Source organism: Oenanthe melanoleuca, chromosome 5 (genome assembly GCF_029582105.1).
Source record: "Oenanthe melanoleuca isolate GR-GAL-2019-014 chromosome 5, OMel1.0, whole genome shotgun sequence".
Taxonomy (NCBI): Eukaryota; Metazoa; Chordata; class Aves; order Passeriformes; family Muscicapidae; genus Oenanthe; species Oenanthe melanoleuca.
Genome location: NC_079339.1, coordinates 2,546,093 through 2,568,735, shown reverse-complemented (window position 1 = coordinate 2,568,735; position 22,643 = coordinate 2,546,093).

Sequence of the window (22,643 nt, the reverse complement as noted above, 5' to 3'; positions counted from 1 at the left end):
CAAAGCCTGGGTGTGTACTGCAGTGGAGCTGGACTGGACTCACTGCTTAGCCTAGCTAAAACCAGCAGTTAAACCTTGCCTCGACTCTTTCCCTATTATATATTTCTATATTTAAATATTTAAAAATATTTTTACACCATATATGTTGACCAGTTTCCTGCTCTACCCTCCTCCTGCTGCCACGTGCTCAGACATATTTTAGGTGTGTATTTCCACGTGTACCTACTGTAAATCTCCACCTTTGTGGCTCTGTCTCCCCCTCTCTCCATCCTATACCCCTCCAGGCCTTTCCCCTACACACTGAGGGTCCAGTGTGCAGGAATGTTTCTGGGCTGCCCTTGAGTTGAATGATGATCCTGGAGGCTTGGAAAAGCCACAAAGCTCAAAGCTCTCTGTTGCCCTGTGTCTCTCTTGTCTTCCCTTCTTAGCAGGGGTAACAGATGGCTGAGGCTTTCACCAACAGTCCCAAACACATTGTCACTCCCAACTGAAAGTGAAATATTCAGTGGCATTTAAATTAAATAGACTCTAATGCTTCAGTAATATTAATTACGGTTTCATTCATCCCTGGCCTAATAAATCAACACATAAAGATAGGATGATCCTGAGGCTGGCAGCAAAGCAGGGCTATTCTGCCCTTTGTAAGGTTATGCACACAAAGCCCCCATTCTTACAGGGACATGATGGCCCCCTCAAACATCTGTGCTCAGCACCACTTGAGGAGAAGCCAAAGTGGTAACATTTAAACTTTTCTTGTCCAATTTGTCCACGCAACAGGGCTCAATTCAACAGGAACTTGCAAGTTAAAATTATAAAACCCATGTGAAGTGGGTGAAAACTCTGCCTTTCGGGCCAGGGGGTCCAGATTTATTCTGGCAGCTCCAGGAAGCCAAGGGCAGGGCATCCATTCTCACTGCTTAATTTGTTACCCCAGCTTCAACCTTTAAAAGAGGGGTTGGGGGTGGAGAGGGCTGGAAGGGTTTGAAAACCTCATGGTGCTGAACTTAATTTCTAGATTTGGGGAGGCTCTGGGCAACAATTTTTCACACAATTTTTTTCCTTTTTTTTTTTCTTTTTTTTTTTTGGTGTGAATACCACAGGGGAAATAGGCTCAGTACTTCACCAACAACAGGTTTCCCCCCCTCACTGCTATACATATGTAAAAGGAGGCTAATAAAACTGCTGAAGAAAAGATCACTGCTAGTAAATCTTTTGGAGACAAAACCCTCCACTTGTGATGCTTCAAAGCTGCCCAGAGCTACCAGTTTACCCCCAAAGTCCCAACTCAGGGCTGCTGATTGGAAAATAAAAACTTCAATTGTTATGCAGTGAATGTGACATTTATATACAGCAGCTTTACTTGATGAAATGACTCCCAAATACACAAATGAGGTGCTTGTCACCTATATTTGGCTCCTTTGGGAAGGTCCAGCTAGAGTAAGTTTATAATTAAAATAAGTTTATTATGGTGACTACTGGCATGAGGCTGTGCCCAAGAGCTGACCTGTTCTTAAGGGCTTAACAAAGGGATTTTTTGAGCCAATTCCTTAAGCAGAAAACTATTTAAACTACCCTGGGACTAAATGCTGAGGAGCTTACCCTAAGTTCTCCCAGGTGGAGGTTTCCACTAATCCTGCTGGACTGCATCAAGCCTCTTGTGGCTCGTGCTGAGCCAGTAACACCATTGCTGTGTAGGGCAGGTATTTCTGTCCAGGTGTTTGACAGATGGTATCTGCCACTGTCAGCCTGGTTTTAAACCTTAAAACCCACTTAAACCCCATTAGCTGCTGGGATAAGCCCTCCCTGTCATTAGTGTCTGTCAGTTTGTGACATTTTTGGGTGCTTTCTCTAGGTGTCCCAAAAATGACAGCATTGTATGAAGCTGCTTTCTGACCTCTCTGCTTTTTTGTGCCAATGTCCAGCCCAGCAGCTGGGGTCAGGCTCATTCAGTTTTGGAGCTTTCAGTTTGCTGGGCAGCTGGCACTGATTGGGGTGTGCCTGCAGAAGTCTGGTTGTAATTTTGGCATGTCAGTGGTTTCCACCTGAAAGTTCAGAACATTGATGTGTTTGCTACAGGGATGGTTCTTTATCATGGGAAGAAAAAAAAAAAAACAAAAAAAAAACAAAAAAAGAAAAACAGACCCAAACCCAAAAAAACCAACCAAACAAACAAACAAAAAAACCAAAAAAAAAAACCACAAACCAAAAAACCAAACAAAACAAACCAAAAAAAAAAAAAAATAAAATAAACCCCCCCAAAAAAAACTACAAAGGAACAAAACAAAACAAAACAAAACCAACAAAAAAACCCCAAAGAAAACCAAACAGTGTCTCTGGGCTGGCACACAGAGCAGGAACCATCCCCTTGCTGCTCTTTATTTGTGTTACCCAGAGCAGGATGGGAAGCACATGAGAGGGATTGACACACAGCAGAGTCCTGTGGGTGGCTCTCAGCAGAAGTTACCTGTGAAATGTGCAGGGCTTGGAGAGGCTGAGGGTGGGGATTTCCCCAAATTTTCCAAAAATTCCAGGGAAAATGGCCCAAAAATTCCAGGAAAATTTAAAAAAAGATCTCAGAGAAATGGCCCAAAAATTCCAGCAAAAATGGCCCAAAAAAAGTCCAGGAATATCTCCCAAAAATTCCAGGAAAAATTGCCCAAAAACTCACGGAAAAGTCACCCAAAAAAACCCGGGAAAAATTGCACAAAAATTCCAGGAATGTATGGACCAGCATGGACCAGTATAAAAGAGTATGGACCAGGATGGACCAGGATGGACCAGGATGGACCAGGATGGACCAGGATGGACCAGTATGGACCAGGATGGACCAGGATGGAGCAGTATAGACCAGTATGGACCAGTATGGCCCAGTAGGGACCAGGGTGGAGCAGTGGATGTGCCAGCCTCACCTTGTTCACCTTTCCAAAGCAGTGCCCATGGATCTGCAGTGGTGGGGATGAGCTCCCTGCAGTGAACATCCCCCAGCACTGACAGAGCAGATCCAGAGCCTCTGGAATGACTTCTTGGAATAGGAAATATGGGAAAGAGAGCCCACCCACCTTCCTCCCTGCTTTGCTGTCTGTCCATTTGCAGCTTTTGCAGCACAGTCAGGTGTCCCCTGTGCCCAGAGCACGGATCTGGGGATGCTCCTTGGGAGGCAGGAGTCTCTTCTGCACCAGGAGGGAGCCTGGCACTGAGGATGGGTGCCCTGGGCCACTGCTGGCCCTGCCTTGGCTCCAAGGAGAGCACAAGACAGGCTGCTGGTGGCCAGGCCAGCCCTGAGCTGGGCAGGGCTGCAGGCAAGCAGCCAGAGCCCCCACAACTGGGAAAAAAGATGGGAAGGGACTGTGCCACAGGGGCTGGGGGGCTGGGGAAGCCTGTCAGGGAGCAGCAGCTGCTGCTGCACCCCAGGCCATGGCTCATCCTCTCCAGACTGTGCTGTCACTGCCTCCACCAGCCTCCCTCTGCAGGCAGCTGCCTGGAGCTGGCCTGGGAGCCAGGCTGGCAGGAGCTGAGGGCTCCTCAGAGCTCCAGCTGGCTCCCAGGCCGTTGCAGCAGCTGAGAGAGGGGGATGCAGTCCCTGGCATGCCCTAGTTCCCATCAGCAGAGCCTCACAGACAGACAAGGGGAGCACGTGTTGCTCCAGCCCATCCTCACCCAAGGCAGGCTCAGGCAGCATCATGAGAAAGAAAACTGGGGCAGGGGCTGGGTTTTGGTTTATCCATTCCAAGTTGTTGGTAGTAAATTCAAACCAGTCTCTTTTAGCTTCTAGTTTGGGAAAAAAAAAAAAGAATATTGAAAGCAGCAGGACTGAGAAATTTGTATGTGGCCATGCAAATCAGTATTTTGTCCTGCCCTTACTGGAAGAGGGTTTTGGGGGCTTGGAGCTGCTCTGTGCCAGCTGTGCTGCTGTCCTGGTGGAAGGTCTTCAAAACCTTCTCCTTCCATTTACTGGGACCCACAGCAGCAACCAGTTTGCTGTCTAGGCCATGTGGAAATATATTGCAAACCCCTAATTCCTTCATTTAAGTTACATTTCACTTGGAAATACTTCTCCTTTGAGGGGACTGGCCTGGATGACACCTCCTCCTCCTCACATATTTATGAACCCCAGGAAACACCTGGTGGATAATGTTGCTAAATCCCAGACAGAAGCTGAGGAAGCTTTGATCAGGAAGAGCTGTTCCCTGCTTGTGGATGAGGTGGAAGGCACAAAGTTCCCCATCCTCTCCCCAGGAGAGGTTTTTCACTAATGCAGAAAGTATTCCACCAGTCTGCAGGTTGGGGACTTTGGGGACTCTTCCCTAAAGTACAATGTGCCAGGTTAAGCCTTGACTCTTTTGGTGCTCTCACCTTATGCAACCTGCTAAGAGCTAACAGAAGAATAAGCTGAAAAACAATTTTTATGTGGCAGAGATTAGCAGGGAACATCTCACTGAACTTCTCTCAAGGTATAATTTGCTAACATCTTTTCCTTCCTTTCTCAAAACGTTCCCTGGCAGTTATTTTTAGTGGTGGCATGTATGTTTCCTGTTAAGGCACTTTGCATTTAATAGTAATAAGAAATAACATTATCTACTTTTTATGATTGAAGATTAAGGAGTCTATTCTAATAGCTTTGGTTGTCAACACCAGGTCCTCTGGCACTATGTTTCTTACTTCCCTGTTGTAAAAGAACATGTCTATGTAGATATTATTAATTTATCATTGCACAAAACAAAGTTTATGAACACTTAATATTTAATGTGCTGTGAATTTAATAATAAAAAATTAAGACTCTACCTTACATCATTTTTATCTACCTGATTTTTATTCTTCTCATTAGCTCTTTATGGCTCTATTCTGAGGTTTTAAACCCCTTAAAGTGGGGAGAGCATCTTTTGGTGCATCAACACTACAAATTCCAGCCCCAGCTGAGGGTCTGGCTCTGCTGTGTCTCAACACTCCTGGGCAAACTCTATTTGATTTTGCTCCTACAGCACAGTAGATTTCAACTGCTGAACATGATTCATCCTCATCTCTTTTTTTACATTTGTATTATCTAGCCTAGCTGTTGAGGGTTTAGTTGGAAGAATAATTAATGTTTGGTTGATGATCTGAATCCCAGCAGCTCATCCCAGACAATGTTTCTTGACAGCAAATCCTGCTCTGTGGAGAATAAGGAACACATTTCCAAATGTCACAAGATGAGGACTGCATGCAGAAACACAGCCCCATTTGCCAGCACAGCCTGTCCTCTCTGCCTTGTGTCCCCACCATTCCCATCACACCATTCCTGCTCTGACATCCAGCATTAATGCATTTAGGGATGCTCATCACCATTTAACTGGACACTTGTGAATGCAATTATCTGACCTCAACACCCCAACATGCATGTGCCTCTTGGGGCTCACTTCTGCAGTGAGAATCAGCTGAGATTCCAAGTGCCTGCAACAAAAATAGAGAAGAAGTATTCATTTTTTAAAAATCTGGCACAGATTTAACTTTGTTTTTTTTCCTGGATGAGACAGAAAGCAAATGTTCTCCAGTGAAAGATAAATGACAGTCAGAACAGGAATATTAATATGCCTGGGTATGGGAAACAAGCAGGATGAGCCAGAAAGGAAGGAAATATTGCTAGGTGATAATCCCAAGTGGAGAGTTACTGTCAGGGCTGCTCCTTCAGAGAGAAGGATGGAGAGGAGAGAAGAAGGAATGCTGTCCATAAAGGAGAAATTTAGAAAACCACTAGGAAAGGATTTGGAGCAGAAAAACCATGTTGCTTGAATGGTGGGAAAAAAAATAAGGGAAAACCAGGACTGATGACTCTGGGATGTCACCAGGCCCCCTTCAGAAGGACAGACAGAAGAAAAATCTCTGAGGAGACCTGCCTGAGCTTGGCCTTAGAGGAACCTGCAGCACCTGCAGAGATTTTTCTCAAGAGGAGAGGAAGAATGTGTGTGTCTATGTTTTATGAGATAAGGCTTCTCAGACTGCACTGGTACTCCCCTGAACCCCCAAAAATGGCCATCAATTTAACCACCAAAATACAGGACAGTGCTCATCAGGGAGATATTTGGGATTAATGGCTAAAATACAGGTTTGTTCCCCAATAGGTTGTTTCATAGTGCTGAAACTGTGATTGCTGGAGAAAATGTGAAGGACAGCCAGCTCCTCACTAGTCCCAGTAATCTGTAGCTGTTTCACTGTGAATATCCTCCAGACACCACCCCAAACCCTGTGGGTGGGACAGGAGCCTGGTGCTGGGATCCCTCTGCCTGCCCCCTCCTGGATCCAGGGGTTCCCCACTCCCCCCAAGCCTCAGGAGCTGCCAGAGGAAGATGATTTCAGGGGGTTTTAGGGATTTCAGCACAGTGGGGCTGTAACCACCTGTGCACCATGGGTCTGTCACTGTCTCACACTGCAGCTCCCCCTTCCACTCCTCACTGCTGCTCTGAGAAACTCGTGCTCAGTCTCTCCAAGAAAGTGTCCTACAGGTCAGAGCTGGTGTGAAAAGGGGTTTTCCTCTCACAGGCTGCCTGCTGCAGAAGAAAATGACTCAGTTCCTCCCTTCTTTCAGGACAGTCCTTCACACAGCTTGTCACTGACCTGCTTGTGGCAGGTGACTTTCAGCACAGCACCCAGGGGGACAGAGCTGTAAAATGCTCCAAATACAAACCTCTAAGAGCCTCAACAGCCTCCACCAAACAGGAATAATGGCACCTTGCCTTTTTTAGGAGAATCATTTCTTGAATAAATGAAAGGAACAGGATTCTCTTTTTATTTTCACACTCCTGCAGCTCTTGGAGTCTGTTTCTGTTCCAGCCAGTGACTGTGCTGCCTGCACAGTGACACTTGGCTCCAGAGCCTTCTACACCCACCAAGGCTCAGGCTGTGCTTTATCAGCCAGGCTGGTTGGCTCTGACTGTGCTCAGCTCTCTCCCAAACCCAGGCTTGTCTCACTTGATGCTTTATTGTTTCACAGTTCTGTGCAAACAAGTGAGTTTCTAACCACTCTCCCAGGCAATAAGCATTTTACAGACAAAAAACCCACACAAAAGTGTGCTGTAGGGACTGAGGGCTGCTGGGTGACCTAAGAGACTGCTCCTTCAAGATCTCATGATCCAAGTGCTGCCATATAAAATTTGGGAATACACATGTGTAACCATTTCCTATGAGCATCTTTTGGGGCTCAGGCTGGATCCTTTAATTGCAAGGCTGCTGAGAGCTGCTTTGTAATTTGCAGAGGGTTTGTGTAATGAATGTACATATTTAGTGAGAGGTGATGAACCCTTCTTCACCTCCCATCCAATGAAGCATTAGCACCACCAGTTGGTCACCAGCCCTGAATAACACCCAGTCCCAGCTGCAATGACAGCACAAGAGCTTTGCTCAGGTTCTCCAGAGAAAACTTTTGTGCCATCCAATGAACTGTTTAGTTGGCCTGAAGCTGGGGCAAGTCATGTTAAAATTGCAGCTCTGCATTTTTTTTCCCCTGGGTTTGTTGACTGTACCTGATCTGTTCCAGCTTGAAATTCAAGGCTCACTAATGAGGGAATCAGAAATGTAATGAGGAGCTCAGCTAAATCCCAGATCACTCAGCACAGTCATATTTTTCAGTCCACTGGTGAAAGGCTCAGGAGGATCCAGAGAAAACACTATTAGTGTTTTGGAATCCTTGAGCACCCTGATCCAAAGATGCACCAATCTGCAGAGGGATGTGGGGCTGGCTTCCAGTTCTTAGGTCACTAAACTGGCTTGCCAAGCTGTTCCTGCCTGGCACACAGCTAGTCTGGACTCATCCACACATCTGCAGTGATGGTCATGCCTTCCAAGAGAGGTGTGGTCACCTCGTTACTTGAAGGGTGTAGCCATCCTTCTTTGCCACTAGATTTTGCATAAACTGCAAATATTTTCCCTTTTCCTGCTTCTCTGTCTTCCTCCTCCCTCATGTTTGCTCATAAGGTGTGTAAGGATTTCAAGTTTCACTCCCACTTCTGCTGAGACTCCTGGCATCACCCAGGGATCCAGTAGGAATATGAACTGAACTACCTTTTTGTGGTGAGAATGATCTAAAAAAGGCTCTAAAAAAGTGTAAAAGGGAACCACTATGTCTGGACTGTTTCAACCATCACTTTGTGAGTATCTGAGATGGAGAAAAGGTTCTATCCAAGCCCACACTCTGCAGGGCATAACATCACCTGAGAGAGGAAGCATTTTGTCCTGCTCCTTTACAGAAACATTAGCCATTACACCCAATAAAGTGATTATAGACCCTCCCCGAATTAATACCTGGCCATGGCACCAGTTTGATTGGCACAGGCTGGTGCCTGAGTGCCTCCCATCCTCCTCCCTCATCACATCCTTGCTGCCCTCCTGCTGGGGATGGCACCTGACAGTGGCCCTGGGCTGTAAAAGCTGATTCACTGTGGCAGGATTGTCATTCTCTGAACCAGCACACCCAGCAGAAGGCAGTGCTGGAGACCTCCTGAGCTCGTTAGGATTTTTTAATTGATCTTGCTTTTAGGTGGGTGTTTTTGGGGTCCTGGTGGTGGCTGGGGGTTCCTCAGCTGAGCTGAGCAAGGGGCAGACATTGCCAAGCAATTTGTCCTTCCAGAACCTGGTGTTATGAGTCACTGGTGAGACACAGAACCCAGTTCTTCAGTTCTTCACCATCCTTCTTGAAGCTTGAGGGACCAAGACTTTGATAGGTAAGACAGGTGAGAGAAGGAAAAAAGGACTTGGACATCATGGGAAAGTTCTGATATTCTTTGTGGCACTCTTGCTTGTGCTTTCTGAAATACTCTCCTGGCTTACCCTTGTAAAAATAAAAATAATGAAAATATTTTTCTTCTTCTTTGCATTCACATTTCCCTCTTTCTTCATCACAAGGAATTTCTCTTTGAGGACATTCCCACGAAAACATAAGTAAGAGTTGAATAAAATATAATTTATGACATTGACTAAGACACCATCAGGGGTCAAAAATGTAGAGCAGAATATGACAGATCTCAGCAAGATTTTGTCCTGCTGCTGGCACATGGTGCTCAGCTCCTCTGAGCAACCTGAGCAAGTATTTGTGGTGCTCACAGGGTTGGAGTGGTTTTGTAATATTTTCTTTTTTTTCCTTTCAAGAGGTAATTAAAATTGAAAAATGATGCAGCCCATTGCTTGTTTGTCTCTCACAGGCTCTCTGGTGCTCAGAGGATGTACCAGCTTTGTACCCTGGCTCTCAGGCACACAGGCTCCCCCTCTGAAGAGCCTGGGCAATCTCCAGTGCCACACAGCACTCACAAGTGGCACTTAGACTGTAAATATTATATGCTGCTGTAAGAACATTTGAATGGTAATATTCAAGCAATTACTTTCCTTTCAAGATCATTAAACACAAATCTGACTTGTATTTTAATAGGGCTGCCAATGTATTTAATGGGGGCCAGTAAAGGGTAGTTTTTTTCTAATGGATGGATGTTTATATTATTATCCACTCTCAGAGACCACATTAGGAGGAGCCTGTGTAACACTCATGTGCTTTGCCTCAGCTCTTTTCTCACAGTATTCAATTTTTTCTCAGTTCTACATCTTCCAGCACAATGGCAAAACTGCACCTACAACTACTTATTTCATATTTTTATTTTCATATCACAACACCTGCATCATGTTCCCATGGGAGAAGTTGCATATTTTCACTAAATATGGAGTATGGGGTGGGCAGGGAGTCAAAGCTGAGCTGAGCTGGTCCTTGTCAGGCTGTGATTTTGGGAGCTGAGGAAATAGCAAATACTACACCCTGTGTCCACATTGCACTCACTCCTTGGAAGCAAGGCTTGGAATGACTGTGCCAAGTGGCTGGCTAGCAGCTGGCAGCCTCTGGACGGTCATTAGAAAATTTTGACTGTTTTTTGATTCTCACTTCACCTGCAGTGAAGGATCTGTAGATAGTTCAGAGCAAATGTAGCATTATAGATTGTATGGTCCTATTACCATTCCCAAAATCTTGGGGCTCAGAGACACACTTCTCTATGGTCAATGCTGTCATTCAGTATTTAACCACGGACATTTGTTGTTCAAAACAGCACCCAGCTCAAGCTCCTGAACCACCTGCACCCTCACTGAAATGTTTCAGGTACAAATCTGGATGTCTGCTCAGTAGCTAGTTTGGGGCAGTGATTATTACAAGCCTAACAAGTAGAATTGAGTAGATGCTCATAGGTTTGCATTGTAAACATTGCAGTAGAAACCATCAGGAAGGTGGCTTTCAATCCAGAGATCATTCAGGGATGGAGTAAAAGAATAAAGCAAGCTGTGAGGTTTTCTATCACTTTGCATTTTTGTGGGCAACAGCTAAAGCTATCCAGGAATTGCTACAGGACCAAATTTATCAACAGAATAGATTGTGCTAATAAATCAGAACATGTTCAGAGGTGAGCCTGTCCCAGAAATGTGTGGCTTTCCCACTCCTAAAGGGGAGCATTCCAACCACGACAGCTGCCATGTTTGGGACTATTATTACAGAAAACTGTTGACATTTTCTGGGTTAAGGATGGTTATCTGGAATTCATGGATAATTTAGTCCTTTTGCTTGCAGAAATAGTTTGATATGCTCTGTAAATAAGCATATAAAGAGATTGATGGGTGATGTTTGCAGATTCAGATGTTCTGAAAAGTGATGTTCCTCTAAGAGAATAAAGCTTAAAAGGGGATATTATTTATAAAAGCACCAACATGCACAGGCAGTGTTTATTTACCATTTAAATGCCTCATTTCTGTTCTGGCTGTCTGTGCTATAATTTGCACAGGCACTTAAACTTGAGTATAAATAAATGCAAAGAAGTGGTGTTTATGCAGAGTTAAGATGGGGAAATCAAGCGCTAAAAAATGGAGGCCACTCCTGCCTCATGGGATGAGCCATCTCACCCACCTTTGGTGACAGGCAAGGAGCATCCACGCTGGAGTTGGCAGAGTTTGATCAGAATATCAGTGTGTCCTGGGTTGCAATATAATCACAAATGTGAATTCTGTCACCATCTGCTGAAACCAGCTGGGGCAGTGACCCTGATCTCTGTGGGAGATATCCTCTGCTAATGGGCCATCTTTAAACCAGCTGGGCAATCATCTTTATCTTCCCACAGCCCATCCTCCCTCCAGGAGATATCTCCTGTTCATGGCCAGTGAGTCCCAGTGCATGACTGATAAAATTCCATCATCCCACTGGGAGATGCTCCAGCCAGGGGAGGAGCCAAGCCTTTCCTACCCAGATAAAAACTGACATTTGGGACACCAAGGCACCTTCTTTCCACTGGATTCCAGAGGAAAACCAGACCTTTCCACATCATCCCTGGACCTTCAGAGGAAACTGCACCTTCTCCAGGAGCACTGCTCCAGCTGAACCACATCTGCCCCTGCAGGAGGATGCAGCCACCATTGAATGGGACTGTGCCAACACCCTGACTGACTGACTGTGTCAGCTTGGATTCTGACTCTGTCAGTGTTTTGGGATTGTTCTTTGTAATACTGCATTTCTATTTTAATTTTCCTAGGAAAGAACTGTTATTCCTAATTCCCATATCTTTGCCTGAGAGCCCTTTAATTTCAAAATTATAATAATTTGGAGGGAGGGGGTTTACATTCTCCATTTCAAAGAGAAGCTCCTGCCTTCATTGGCAAACACCTGTCCTCCAAACCAGGACACAGTGCTGAAGATGTGGCAGGGATTTAATGAGCAGACAGGCAGGGTGAGCACCATGGCATCTCCTCGTGAGAGATCACAGGGAATGAGATGAGGAACCTCAAGTGTCTTGCCAAGCTCCTCAGGATGGGAATTGTTTTCCTCTGGGCGAATGAGGCACCAATTCTGCTCCAGGATGCAGCAGATGCCAGAGAGCATCCCCAGGATGGCTGAAACATTTGTCACAGTCCCCTGTGAGTGCTGAGAGGGAGGAACCAAACTCCTTGAGCTCTGTGCACGCCCTCCCACTCCCAAATCTGTGAACAACTGCTTTGCTTCTGCAAAGAGAGGCCACCCCACAGTGAGAGAGCACACACAGGGCATGGGGAGCAGTCAGCCTCTGGGATGGCTGTTTCAGAGCTGTAGTCTCAGGAGATATTTCTGTACCTGGAACACGCCATGTGTGGATACTCAAACCTTCCTTTGCTTCTGCTGTAACTGCATCAGAGAGAAAATGTGACCAGTGAGGTGTCCAATGCCAACTACATTGGAGGTGAAAGAGTGCAGATGTTGTTTGGGGTCTGCCTTGGGAGGGGATCAGTGGCATGGTGCTTGTTTGTGGCTCTAACTCTAAGAAGAGCCATCCTCATCTTTCTTAAACCACTGCTTTCCACTGATATTGATGCCTTTGTGATCAATATCACTGCAGCATTATCCAACATGCATGTTGCCACTGCACCAGGCACTCATTAACACCAAGAACTGAGACTGTTCTTTGCCTCTGCCTGGTAGTGAGTGGTGCTCAGAGTGTCAGCCACACTGTGTATCAATTCAGTGAAAAAATAAATAATAGGAAGAAAGTAATATCTTCAACAGTGCATTCACTGGCACATACATATTTATTAGATAGCAAATAAAATGCTGCTTATATCATGTTTATGTGCATCATGAAGCCCTGAAGTAATCTGTGGTGTCATGGTTTAAACGATGGAAGACAGATGCAGTGCTGCTGTCTCATTCCTCAAAGCAGCCTGACTGGTAAAGCTCTGCTTTTTAATTTTTTCTTTCAGACCCTTGTTTCATTATTGCTGTGCATCCTGCACAGGATACCAGGCTTTTCCAAGGATTAAAAGGGGATAAAATTAATTTCTAGACACTTCTCAGTCTGCAAGTTTTATTGCAACTTTATCCCAGTCATTCCATCTTCAAAGACCAACCAAAGGGAGGCAGAGGGAGCAGGACTTATTCAATGAAGTTGGAGTTGACTTATTCAATATGAGGGTGATGTGAGTTAGGAAACACAGAAATAAACATGTGAGGTTTGCTGGATGTGTGAGTAGCATGGGGACTGTCTCCTGAAACATGGTTAAATATGTAAACTCTGCCTAGGGAAAATGTTTATTTACCTAGATTGACAGCAATCAGGATAAAAAGCACTCAAGATAAGTGGCTCTTTAGCCAGCTTTAATTTGTTGATGGATGGATTGATGGGAGGATGGTCAAAGAAATGACAACATTGCTCCCTGTAATGGAGATACCTTGTCTGCTGGAGTTTGCAGCACCATTCAGTCTAATTATTCCTGATCCATCTATGAGCAAACTTCTCTCCCAGTGAGACAAGTTGTCATTCCTTTTCTTTAAATAAAAAGATAAGAAGGTAGAGTCAAGAACAATTAGAGCAAAGGATGATGGTATCTTCTGCAGTCAAAAATTTGTACCAAATCATCTGTATTGCTTAAAGATGGTTTACTGTATTAATTGAAATAGTTGTGCATTCTTTTATGCAGTTTGTATAGGAACAGATGGCCCATTTCACAAATTATGCCTTGTCTTTTTACATTGCTTCAACAGAATAATAGAGAATGAACATTGCTATTGTAAATGATCCCAAGTTCAAACCTTGCAGCATCACAACAGGCTCCACTTTTCTGGTGGAAACTAGTGGGAAAGCAAGGAAATAGATCATTGAATCAATTCACCACATGAGTTTCACCATGGCCAAGACAAGGAGCAGCTCATAAAGCTTCAGTCTTGCTCACACCTTTCCTGGAACACAACACAGACCAGGCTACTGGTCCTGCAACAGGGAATGAGCTGGGAAATGGGCTGTGGGTTGGGATAGCACCTGAATTTCGTGGGCTGCAGTGGGAACAGGTTCTCAGGCAGCAGCTGAGAAAGGGCAGCGTGTGAGGCTGTGCTCTGCTCTGCTGAGCACTCAGAGGTGACTGCTTGCAAAGCATCCTGAGAAACATCCTGCACCTACTGCAGAAGCAAAAGCTGCCAATCAGCAGCACAAAGTGATGCCTCAGATTTTCTAATCTGGCTGAAATATACTTCTTCCAGGACTAGCAATAAGAGAACCAGCAGCTGCCCCCAGCATAAATGAGGGAAATCCATGGAAAAACTTGCTTTCCAGGGGTGGATAGCCAGCAGTTTTTGAAGGATCAGTTGTCTTTTAGCTGGGATTCCCCAAATTTGGGTTAACCCATGTTAGTGTCACTGCACCTAGGGTTCTGTTTTATGTGGGCTGGCACAGGGTGGGTGGCACCAGGAGGGCTGAGGTAAGAGGAGCTGCCTGTGGCATGGATGCTGGTGTGAGCTCACATCTTTGCAGAGGCCAGCACCACGAACAACCTGGGCATGAGCTCTGCACAGCCTCCCAGAGGAAAATCCATCATGGGTAGGAGGTGATTGGTGATGGGAACTGAATTATCTGGTACCAGATTCCCTTAGCCTGGACCCATTGAACGTGTGGGTCTGCCCATCAATGTTTGATTTGCTGAAAAAAAAAAACCCAGTGAGCCCTTGGGCAGCCCTCATGAGCTCAGCACTGTGAGGGAACTCGGGCAAGATCCCATCCAAACCTCTCCTGCATGCCTTGGACCAGCCCCAGCTACACCACAAGCACATATGCTGCTCCTGGAAATTTTATGTGGAGAAAAACTAGCCTAGATTGTAGTTTATAGTTCTTTTCAGCAGGGCTGCATGAAGCTAATGACACAGAAAGCCATTTGGGTTAAACTGTGAAACTGAAAGATGCAGCACCTGCTTTTATGCTTCGTGTGTTACTAAAAATACTTCTTCCTTTCTAAAATGCAGCACAAATGACAATACAAAAGAAAACTCTACAATGACATTGGCAACATTTCTAAGAGGAGTTTCATCAGTGTCCCTGTGCACAGAAAGATGTAATCAGAGGTAGCAGGAACAGCAGACATCATTATGGCATTGCTCAAACCCTTGGTGTATCTGTACCTGAGGTAATTAATTGCCCTCCTGATCTCTCCCTGTAAAAAAGGGCAGAGTGACAAGTTTTACAGAAGACATGAGGATGTTCCAAACTATGGAAGAGCTTCCATATGAGGAGAAATTCAACAGCATCTATTTATCCTGAAAAGGAGACTCCTGAGGGAGAGAAACTTGGCAAAAAGGTGTGGAGGAGGCAAATCAACCTGTGAAGTGTTTCTGACAGACAGATGTGAGAGAGGGCTGAAGAAACAAACAGAATGTTTGATTTAGCAGAAATGCAGCTGCAAGTCAGATGAGGTTCACACTGGAGGTTTTGCTGAGCCCTTTGGAGACACCAGGGACCCTGTGGTGCCAAGACCACCCACCCTGGCTGCAGGAGGTGATCCCTCCTGTGCTGGGGCAGAGTGTCCTGGGTTACAATGCAAAGATGTGCCCAAAATTGTATATTCTATCACCATCTACTGAAATTAGGTGATTAATGATCCTTATCTCTGTGAGAGATATCCTCTGTTAATGGGCCATCTTTAAACCAGCTGGGCAATCATCTTTATCTTTCCCACAGCCCATCCTCCCTCCAGGAGATATCTCCTGTTAATGGCCAGTGAGTCCCAGGGCATGACTGATAAAATTCCATCATCCCACTGGGAGATGCTCCAGCCAGGGGAGGAGCCAAGCCTTTCCTACCCAGATAAAAACTGAGATATGGAACACCAAAGCAGCCCTTACCCACTGGATTCCAGAGGAAAACTGAACCTTTCCACATCAGACCTTTCTACAGGATCACTACTTTAACAAGAGCACTTCATCTGGACTGCTGCCACCCTGACTAGCAGGTGTCAGGTTGTGTTCTGACTCTGTCAGTGGTTTTTCTTTTGTACTATTGCACCTATTTTCTTTTTTTTTTTTTTTTTTTTTTTTTCCCTATTAAATTGTATTTCTGACTTGGAGTCTCTCACTGGTTTTTCTTTCAAAACCTTTGCACAGAGCTGTGCTCAGCCATGTCCTTGTCCCTACCTGGCAGCCTTCAGGAGGTGCTGCTGGTACCTCCAAGGGCCCTTTTCTTGCAGGTGCAGCTCACAGGACACAAATATTGTTCAACATTTTCCTCTTTGCTGCTCAAAATCCAGAGAAAAGCCCTGACTCAATAAAAAATTTCTTACCAGTGAGAAGAGAGCATTGCCAGAGAGTATGAACCCCTGTAGAGATTTTACTTTTGCTATTGATTTTATGCACGAGATGCTTAGGTACTCTAATAGTATCTGACAGTATAAGAAGCCAGAGAGAGAGCAGAAAGGCTAATACAGTAAGAATGTCACCAGAATAACTTGTAAATTATTTTGGAAATTGTGTGTTTAAGTTAAATACCTCATTGGTTATCAAGCAGAGAAGAGTTTAGAAAAAAAAAATCATCTTTCCCTTGAAAAGTTTTAATTATTTTATTGGCTTTTTTCCTGCAAGAAGGATATGGAAGGGAAAATGGGGTGTTTTAGAGATCCATAAATGCCATAGAAAGGAAAAAATGTAAATGGCAGCAGTGCAGGTGGTGAGCTGAGGCATTCAGTGAGGGAACACACCTTCCTTTCTACATAACTTGTGTCACATTGGTTCTATGGCACTTACTCGAGTGTTAAATAAAAAATATTAAAAACATATAGAAAAAAATTAGAAAAAATTATATATAAAAATATATAATGTATATAAAATATATATATAAAAAAATAAGTTTAACTGAAAGGCTGGCTGTAGTTTGGGTACTCCCTGGGTTCAGTTGTTCTCCTGAGTTTGATACTTTTTAGGCTGGGGAGGGACTTGAATATCTGTCAGTCACCCATGCCTAATTTTGAATTATGTGTCAGAAATATGAGCTGTTTCTATACCTTTACTGGATGTCTGCATGTCAAGAGACTAAACCATCTTTCATTTCAGTTCATTTAGTGCAGCAAGTCTCCCCACTGTAGCTGTAACCCACCCTGCTGTCAGGGACTGCACCAGAGCTACCACAGAGCTAGAGAACCAAAAAATGTACATTTGAAGTGACAGCATGAAAAAAGAGGATGGGGGTGAAATATAATTAGCTGAGGCAAGGACAAGTAGGTAAGTCTCCACAGTCATAATTTATGGGGGATATTGTTATAGTTATTACCATGCAATTTAACAGGAATACACCAGAGCAATTTTCAGATCTTAAAACATGCAGATGCACTCATACAGATGAGAAAAGTCTCAGAACTCAAATCATCCAAAATAATCAAGAAAGTTATTATCATAAACAGCCACAATTAATATGGGGATCACAAGGGATGGGTCTCAATTCCTGATGATTTTAGAGAAAATGAAAGCATTATTAAAACTTTAGTGTGGAAATGCTGGCCACATTCACATCCCTCTGTGCACACCAGCACTCTGCAGTCTCCACCAGTCACTCCTCCACTGCTCCTTTGCCAGTCCCAGAAACAACAAAGTGGATTTGAGACTTCCCAAAGAGAGGACACACACAGTAATGAAAAATATTGGGACTGACCTTGCCAGTTTAATAGATTTTTTTTGTTTGTTTGTTTGTTTTTAACAAAAGAGTAGTCTTCAATTACTGAAGAGAAGAAAGAGGAGGTATGGACACTATCAGTGCAAGCTGCTGGGGATTTAGATTTGCAAAGTGCTTTATGACAGCCTGTGCTGCCATCCATAATTTACAGGGTTCCTTCTAACATTGCTGTCAATACAGTATTGCTCTTATCAGCTGCATAAATTATTTCTACCAGTGACATAGAATCAAAGAATGGTTTGGGTAGGAGGGGACATTTAAGGTCATCTAGTCCTACCTGCCTGCTATGGAGCCTTCAACTACCTGAGGCTGCTTTCCCTTGAATGTTCCCAGGGATGAGGCAACTCTCACCTCTCTGGGTACTCTGTACCAGTGTTTCACACCCTCACTTTACAGAATGTTTTCCTGCTAGCTACCTAAATCTATCTTTTTTTTGGTTTAAACAATTATCCCTTGTCCTATCCCAACAGACCTTGTTTAAAACCTTCTTTCTTATAAGCCTTGTAAGGCCACAGTAAGGTTCCTCCAGAGCCTGTTCTTCTCCAAATCCATCTCTCCCCAGTTTAGCCAGAAGGATTTTAGGGCACCATGGACTTACAGAAGTCCAGGGAGGTGACATTTTCAGCTTTCCCCTTGCCCACAGATGTAGTCACTCCATCACAGAAGGGTTGTTTAGGCAGGACCTGCCATGGTGGCTGTCCTGAGTCACCTCTGTGCTGTGCCTCAGCAGAACTCCTGGAGGATCTGTTCCATGAGCTTCCCAGACACAGAGGTGAGCCTGGCAGGTCTGGAGCTCCCAGAGTCCTCCTTATTTCCCTTTTAAAAAATGGGTGCAAATTTCCCTTTTTCAGCCACCAGGCACCTCACCTGACTGTGCCACCACTTCAACAAAAGGAGACATTCATCATTTTGATTCACACTCAGATTGCTGGAGATTATCCACTGTCCATTAGATTTCAACAATACCCCAACGTTGGCTGTTCTAATCACATGCTAAAATACAATAACTACCAACTCTCACAACCATCAGAAAAAAATCAATCACTCCCACACTGATCAAGTTGCTGCCTGTCTCAGAAGTCTTTTTTTTTCCTCTTCTTTTCCTGTACTTACCTGTGCCCAGTGTGATTTCAACTCCATATGAAGCCAACCCTTATTCCTCATAGCTGCCTGCTGAAGGTGACCAGCTTGTTTCAGCCCAGTAGATATGGTTTAGAAACCATATTTTTTAGAAATCATATTTTTTAGAAACCATATTTTATGGTTCTTCTCTTGGGGCATTAGCACAGGCTGGAGGAGCTCCTGTGCTTTACTGTTGTCTTTAAAAATCTGTTCCTCAAGCTCAAAAATATTGTCCCAGATTTGGCAAGGGAGCACTTAGTTAAGAAGGAGGGATGGAGTACTGCAGCTGTCAGCACCATTCCAGGCATTTCTGGATCACAAAACCATTCTCTGTCTACTTGCCATGTCCTTAAATATGAACAAAATGAATCTCCAGATAATGCAATCTAGTGGTTTTACCTTTTTCATTCTGAGGTGAGCTGGGACCTTCTCTGAACCAGAGCAATTAGCCCCATTAGACCAAATCTGCATTTCCAGCAAATGACTCTGCAGTTAAAGCAAGGGACCCACAAAACTCTTACAAATTAAGGCTTATGTGAAATTTTTAAGAGCCAAACTTTAGATGTATCAAAGAAAGCCCATTATGTTATTCCAAGGTTGGTTTTCTGCTTTTTTTTTTTTTAATACTGCCAGTCCATGTCTGTAAAAATCTTCTTCCTTCTCTTTGCTGAATCATGCCTGGAATCCATATTAGAAGTCAAGTGTAAAAAAAAAAAATAAAAGGAGGGGAAGCTGTGCTACAGGCAGCTGCTGTTGTCAGTGCCCTTTCTTTCCCTGCAATAAAAGTCACACAAAAACTTAAAACCTTGCTGGGCCTCTACTCCTTACTGTCAACATTTCCTCCCTTCAGATCTGTAAAAGGGCAAATCTTTTCCTAGCAACAGCATTAACCCATTCTCAGGGATTTGAGAACAGGCTGTCTTTCTTTTTTTCCTTTCCCATAGCTGGCAACACCTTTTGCTGCTCCTGAATGCCCTGGCTCAGTGTTAGAATCTCTTTTTAGGATCAGGAGCCATTCCACAGGAACCCCAAAAGGAGCAGAAAACCAGGAGAAAAGGCACTGAATAACACAGCAAGGGAAGGGCTGCTGACAGCCCTTAGAGAGGAGTGCTACAAGCACATAGCCACAGCAGAAAGTTTTATAATCCAGCATTAATTTGAATATATGGAATTTTTCTGACACTCAGGACATTTTCCTGAATCTCAAGACAACTATTAGGTTCTTAATTGACAAGACACTTGCTCTTGTCTCAATAAACCATGATTGTGCTCCTTTCTCACTGTGGAATACTCCTTAAATAAGAAGGTGCACAGGTAAGTATAAGCATGTAAAAAAGGTCTACAGTCCATTTCACATATATAAAAATAGATACAGAGATAGCTATATTTTCTAGCAGCACCTCAAATGTTTTGTGTACGTGTTTCTCTAGCTTCTGGGCCAAATTGTGCTTCATTCCTTTTTCACAGACCACCAACTCAATAATCTGATTTTCTGTCCTCACTCTGAGGCACCAACACAATTCTCTGCATCTCGTAGCAGACTTTGGCTATGGAGCTAAAGGAGCTTTTGGTCTAAAGTGCTTGGGAGTCACAGGGCCACTCAGTTATGCATCCTTAACCATTTTAAGAGTGTTGGAATCCTGTTTATCTCTGGGGGACAACCTACTTAAAAAGAATGGACTATAACAATTGAAGAGAGGTGGGAGCTTAGCTCCAAATCTGAATTTTGTGCTGAGTACCTCACTGCAGGGACAACACATAGCACTGTTAGGCTACACTAAATACCCCAAGGAATTCAGATTACAAAACTGAAACCCTGTTGTTGGTTTTTTTTCTTCTTTGCCTACTTGTGAAAATGTGGTACCTGTGTATACAAAAGCCAGGCAATTCCAAAAGGGATAGGATGGAGTTAATTTAAAACACACAGACCACCTGGTAATCTGAGTTTTATCATAATGCTACCAACATTTTGTGACCTACTGCCATGCCTGCTGTCCACTGACATTCCTCACACGAGACAAGGGTAAAACCTAAAGATACAGATTTGGTGATACATCAATGCTGAAACGAAATGAGCAATAGAAACCTTATGTGATTTTTTTGAAATATCTCCTAAGAGGCATTTTATCAAAGCAGTTCAGAAGAGTTTTTCATTCAGAAATTACCAAAAAAAGTCTCCAGAGAGCTGACCACTTCTCTAGAAGTGTTTTTATGTTTTTTCCAAAGGGAAGCAGGATGCAGAATCCTGTAACCTGCTCCTCAACCCATGATCTCCTTGCCAGCAGATGATGTGGATTTGGAAAGGGGAGACTGGACAAGCACTTGAGAGAGATTTACTGAGGGCACTAAAACAGACAAATTGCATTAGGCTCAGGCAGCTCTTGAATCAAACCCAGTCTGAGCCTAGGAGAATGTGTAAATATCACAGATGCTTGCCTTGTTCCCTCCCTACCCCAGGCACTGGCTGTGGCCACTGCTGGAGACAAGGTGCTGGGATGTGCCTCCCTCTGAGCCCTTGTGGTTGTTCTCCTGTTCCAGGGCAGCCAAAGGAAAAGTCCTGCTGGCAGAAAAGCCACGTTGCCTTCATCTTGGCATGAAACTCGCTGCCCATCTCTCTTTAAAATGCATTTCCTAGTCTTTAGTGCTTCAGTTTTCTCTCAAATCTCTACCTACAAAGTCATTAATTCCTAACAATGCACAAATGGCTTTTCTGATGGATTTTAGATGGATTACATCTCAGGTGTCAGGGTGAGATGACTTTCCTCATACTTCTGTGATACACCTGAGAAAGTGATGACACATCCACAGCAATTTCTTTTCCTTGCAGTTCCTTACACATGTGCATCATCATCCCTTATTATTTTTATTACTTAATTTTCGTGTGTCACTACTATGAAGTTACATAAGGTGATTAATGCTCTATGACTGTGTAATGACTTCATTTTGATTTGTGAAAAAATAATTAGAGAAGAAAGAAACCGCCCTTAGGAAAAAACCCTGAGAGCAGATGGAATGGAATGTCCTGGGCGTGGGAATGGCTGCACAGTAGTTTTTGGGAAACTGTCACTGGGGGATTTTGCTCTCCTGCTCTGTTTGCTCAATCATGACCTCAGTGACCAGTGTCTCTTCTAAATTATCAGAAAGGTTTAGGAGTGAAAAGTGTTAGGGAAATTTGCCCTTCTTGGTCAATAGGTTCTGAGTTAAGCTCCTCTAAAATTTTGACTGGCCAGAGGAGTCCTTCCCCATAACTCGAGAATTTATCAGAGGGTTTGGTTCAGTTTCAGAGGACAAATCATCATGCTGGCATCTCCACACCCAGGTGGGAGTGAATACAGACCAACCTCTGCCAAAATAATAACAACAACAACGAGAGATGTGTTGAATAAGTGCTTGTGCTCAGCCACTTCCCCTGCTGATGAAGGAGGAAGCAAAGGGGAGAATTTTCAGAAAACAAAAGCACCTCAATGCCATCTATTAGCACCTTGCATAGGGGCTTCACACTTCAGTGCTGTAGATTTAGGACTGCACACCTTGCAAGAGACCTCAAACCACTTGTACCCTCTCCAGAAGGGTTTGGCTCAGCAGTAGTGGGGGCATGAGGCTGTTGGGCTGTGTGACTGCCACTGTCCAAAAAGGCTGTTTAATCTCAGTTTAAACACAAGGAATAACTTGATCCAATGCATTATTGTATCAGCCACCAGCCCTATAATGTTCTGAAAAATTTCATTGAAGTATTTGTGCCTACCTGGGATCTTGGGTAGCAACTGGAACAGAGTTGGAAGGGAAGCATGGTAGGTTCTACAGATAAAGGTTCTCATTCACTCTTGTGTTTCACTGTTGAATACTAATTTTGCTGCAACATCAAGTTGTTCCATTAAAAAAATCTCCCCTCCAAAAACAACAAAGCCACAAAAAGTGAAGAAACATTAGGAGCTATACTTTGGGTCGAATCCCACTCTCTAGCAATGCAGGGTGTGCAGAAGATGATTCCTTTTGGTCTTAAAAGCACCTGTTAGTTCACCATCCAAATGAGCTATACTGGCTAGTTTAATCAGAAATAATGAGAATTTTAAGTCTTGGGGG